The sequence below is a fragment of the Pseudorasbora parva genome, chromosome 5, assembly GCF_024679245.1.
Source record: "Pseudorasbora parva isolate DD20220531a chromosome 5, ASM2467924v1, whole genome shotgun sequence".
Lineage (NCBI taxonomy): Eukaryota > Metazoa > Chordata > Actinopteri > Cypriniformes > Gobionidae > Pseudorasbora > Pseudorasbora parva.
In genome coordinates, this window is record NC_090176.1 from 2,129,792 (window position 1) to 2,135,086 (window position 5,295).

Consider the following 5,295-nt stretch of genomic DNA (forward strand, 5'->3'; position numbering starts at 1 on the left):
CCGTTGAGCGACTCTGATTGGTTCCAGAGCCGTTGAGCGACTCTGATTGGTTCTCATGTTAATGAGCTCGTACTGAGATTATGTTTATCAGATGCTGTGTGTATGTGTTGCTTGAATATGATTATAAATCTAAATTTAAACTGTATCCTAGAGCGATTGCGTCTCTTCAGAGGTTGGAGGAAACCATGTGATTCATATGGATTACTTTGGCGATGTTTTTTTGTTGTTTTTTGCAAAAAGCGTTTTGAAAGATTTCTTCAGGCAAGTTGTCTTTCATCGGAGAGTTATAACGTAACGTTACATCTCATTATTTTGTGACTCCTGAGGCCTGTTGCATGAAGCTCGCTGAACACACTCTGAGTTTCAGAGCAGGTTTAGAGTTGACAAATCCAGATTAATCTAACCTGGTTTAGATCAAGTTCAACCGTTTCTACAAGCCCGGTATAAACGTTCTCTGTCGACTGAGGTTTAATCCAGAGTTAGCGATTAACTCTGAAGCGCGAGCAGCTGAAAGTGTGACACGTGCGGCAAACAGCCAATCACAGCGTCCGTTTGATTCACTTCTCTTCTGAGATTGAGAGATCGTTTTGAAAATGATCATGAAATGAAATGTGTTTACGCGGCAGGAATAAGCACAGATGCTGCAGCGAGAGTTTGAGAATATCTGACTATATCAATGCATGACGTCAATCAGAGAAATATGCCTATAAATATTATCGGTTCACAAAGAGCTCAGATGAACACACGTTGTTTAAAGAATTACGAATGCATGTATTATATTTATATTACTGTTTGGCTACTTGTCAATTAAAATAATATTTATATGAACATATATGAATTCAAAGTGATTATAATTCATATAATATAAATATAATAAATAATTAGTAGCAAAAGATGCACAATTTTATTTCAAAATATATTCTAACACGATCACATGAGAATGCGCATCAATAGTGGGAGTGTGCAATCGTTGCATTGACGCCAAAATGAGTTTTGGTGTGCAGATACTACGCAGTTGTTCGCATGTATATGATGATATATTAGTCTTGGGTGGGTTGAGCATAATACGCCATAAAGTGGATATCATATTCACGTGAAAAACTAATTTTGCTGTATTCATTCCACAACATTGCACACTCGTATTATTTATACGCATTTTCGTGAGAAAGTGTGCTTTTTAGTAATACAGGTAAACTGAAATGTTCTCCAAGTGGATGTAAATAGCTCTGCCGCAGCACTTCATTGATCTTTCATTTATTATAATGTATTTGTCAAGAGATTACGTATGCTGCTGTACTTTGTTAATGTATATGATATAGTACATTAAAGTTTTCTATATTTCAAAGTGTGTACGTGTCTTTACATTTATCTTTAATAATTTTGCACTTTTTCTCCCATTTTGAATACTGAAAAAAAACAGCATTATAATATACTAGTAGTGTAATATTAATGCATTTCTAATGTACTGAAAGTCCATTAAAATGTATTATTAAAAATAATTAATTTTTAAAGAAATACATTTAAATTGCACTAAATGTACTTAAAATTGTTCCCTTTTAGCACAATTTAATATATTAAAATATATTGCAAATAGCTTAAAATTGATCTTAAGCATATCTTAAAATACACTTAATATACTTAAAGTTGTTTCAAAATAATATATTTAATATGCATTTAGTAAAGTGTAATTTAAATATATTAAATATGTCCAAAAAAGCACAATTTAAATAATTTTCTTTTTGACCTGGGTCCAGTTTTAAAAATACAGCTTCAAGTTTTCAAGATGAAGAAGAAATCAGAACATCAAATTTAATAATCAAAACACAATGGGCTCTGTTGTGTATTGCCATAAAGACTAGCTGTGTTTTATTCCACTATATTGACTATATTAGATGAGATGGACTGCACTAGATTGACTCCAAACACTTTCGGCTGAGAAAATCTGCTGGTTGAAGCCGTGGAAATGCAACAAGAACAGCAAAAACATGTTCACTGACAGTTCATTGATTTAAAATAAAAATTCTGTCATTCTTTACTAGCCCCAAAGTTGTTTTCCAACCTGTATGAGTTTCTTTCTTCAGCTGAACACAAGGGAATATATTTTGAAGGATGTCAGTAACCAAACAGTTAACTGGAGCCATTGACTTCAATAGTAGGAAAAAACAAATACTATGGAAGTCAATGGCTCCAGTTAACTGTTTGGTTACTGACATCCTTCAAAATATCTTCCCTTGTGTTCAGCTGAAGAAAGAAACTCATACAGGTTTAAAACAACTTGAGGGTGAGTAAAAATGTATAAATATATTTAAACTGATTCTTCCACTGATTGGTCGGTTTTCAAACAACTTAGAAATAAATGCACTTCACTTGTTAAAAAGGCCAAATCTGAATATTTTTTTCTGTCACCAGTGAAAACCTAAATGATCCACAGAAATTCTGGAAAGTGATAAAGTCTCTTTCTATGAACAAAATCTCTCAGGCTCTTCCTACATTTGTTTTTAAAGACGCAGTCCCAGTTTATACCAGAACTGAAGTCTTAAATTGCTTTAATGAGCACTTTATCATCTGGTTCCTTATTTGACTCTTCACGAACTGCCTCGATGAATCCCTGCACAGAATTCACAATGTTGTCTGGAGACTCTTTTTATTTTACACCTTTTACTATTGATAATAAAGTGTGTAAGGCTCTAAAAACATAAGATCACAGAAAACCCCTTGTACCAGATTTTATGGAGCCTTATTTTTTTTAAAGTTGGCAACAGATTTTGTAGCAGAGCCACGTGATCGCCACGCACTGTTGTTTTTCACTGAGGAGCCGAACCCGTGGCTCAAACTGCAGTGATGGTACAGCAACTGTGGCGACGGGACATACGTCTCCGTTCCCTCCTTCAGGTGTTCCCCTGGAGTGGGCAGAGCCACTGTGTTACCCTAGTGGTTATATGTACACCATTTCGAAAGGGCCGATCGACTAGGGGGCGCCTTTGTTCTTATCGCCACGGGCCCCTGGAGTGGGCGGAAAAGTTTAGTGGTACGAGCGAGCGCCCAGGAAGAGGCTACACCCCTGGTGGAGTGGGCCCTAATCCCGAGTGGGCAGGGAACGTCTTGGGACTCATACGCCAAGACAATGGCATCCACTATCCAGTGGGCCATCCTCTGCTTGGAGACAGCCTTTCCCTTCTGCTGTCCTCCATAACAGACGAAAAGCTGCTCTGAGGTCCTAAAGCTTTGCGTTCTGTCCACATAAGTCCGAAGGGCTCTGACAGGACAGAGAAAAGCCAGGGCTGGGTCTACCTCCTCCGAAGGCAGCGCTTGCAGGCTCACCACCTGGTTCCGGAAGGGAGTGGTGGGAACCTTGGGCACGTATCGGCATTTTCGGTCAACGAATCGTGCATGGAATTCGCTGTGGCAGGAACAGCCTGTGGCAGGCCACCTAGAACCTCCGCGTCCCGTCCAGGGACCAAACATGGAGTTTCCAGAGTCAGGAGGTCCTTCCTCAGAGGAATGGGCCAAGGAGGTGCTGTCGCAAGGAGCACTAGTTCGGAGAACCATGTCCTGTTGGGCCAATATGGCGCCACCAACAGGACCTGCTCCTCGTCCTCCCTGACCTTGCACAGTGTCTGTGCAAGAAGGCTCACTGGGGGAAACGCATATTTGCGTAGGCCCCGTGGCCAGCTGTGTGCCAGCGCATCCGTGCCGAGGGTCCCCTCGATCAGGAAATAAAACAACTGGCAATGGGCTGTGTCCGGGGCGGCAAACAGGTCTACCTGTGCGGCCCCAAAGCAGTCCCAAATCAGCTGGACCATCTGGGGATGGAGTTTCAACTCTCCCGGAAGCACTGGCTGTCGTGAGAGCTTGTCGGCCGCACGATTGAGCAGGCCCGGAATAGGAGTGGCACAAAGTGACCTCAGATACTTCTGACTCCATAACAGGAGGTGGCGGGGGAGTTGTGACATTTGACAGGAGCGTAAACCACCCTGTTTGTTGATGTACGCTACAATTGCCGTGCTGTCTGTACGGACCAGAATGTGCTTGCCCTGGAGCGGCGTCTTGAAGCGGCTCAGGGCAAGATGAACTGCTAAAAACTCAGTTCAGTTCAGTTCAGTTCAGTTCAGTTTATTATTCATCCGTTCAGGAAATTTAATTTGCACAAGTGTCCCAAACACATAATTTATACAATCACACACATCATTACAGTTACAATTGGTTTAACAGAAACGGCAGTCGGTATGAATGAGTGTTTAAATCTCTTTGTTCTCCCTCCTATTGCTCTGTATCTACGACCTGATGGAAGTACCACAAACTCTCTGTGTAATGGATGGGAAGAGGAATTAATTATCACATTGGCTTTTTTAACAATGCGCTCTTTAAAAATGTCTTGCACTGATATCTGTGTAACTCCAATAATCCGAGATGCAGTCTTAATTAACCTCATCAATCTATTCCTGCTAGACAACGTAATACAGTCAAACATACAATGACGCAATAAGAAATAACAGATTCAATAAAACTCTGATAAAACAGTATCATTAGCACTCTACAGACCTTAAAAGAATTCATTTTCCTTAGGAAAAACAAGCGTTGTTGGACCTTTTTACAAATGGCATCAGTATTAGCATTATAGTTTAATTTATTATCAATCACTGTACCCAAGTATCTATACTCATCCACCAGTTCAAGAGCTCTACCATTAATAACAGTAGGAGAGACAGGAATAACAGACTTTCCAAAGTCTATAATCATATCCTTGGTCTTAGCTAAATTTAAGTTTAGGCCACAATTTGTACACCAAGAAACGAAGTCCTCCACCACAGAACCATGCAATGTCTCCTCATTTGCTAAAAGGCTCACAATGACAGTGTCATCCGCAAACTTCAGTATATATCTCTTATCTAATGTAGTACTACAATCATTGGTATATAAAATAAAAAGCAGTGGCGAAAGTACGCACCCTTGAGGAGAACCTGTGGAGGAAGCTTCTCGGCTAGCATATATGGCCTTATTGTATTAAATGCACTTGAAAAATCGATAAAAGCTAGCCGTACCCTTGCTTTTTGAGTCTCCAGATGTTGAGTTACTAGATGCACTAAAGTCGCAATAGCATCTTCAACACCCCTCCCTGCCCTGTACGCAAATTGAAAGGGATCTAATTTGTCTTCTACATACTTCAATATTTCCCCTCTCACAATCTTCTCAAATGTTTTCATCACCAGAGAGGTGAGGGCTACTGGCCTAAAATCATTTAAAACCTTAGGATTTCTACACTTTGCCACAGGAACAACTGTGGAGTGTTTCCAG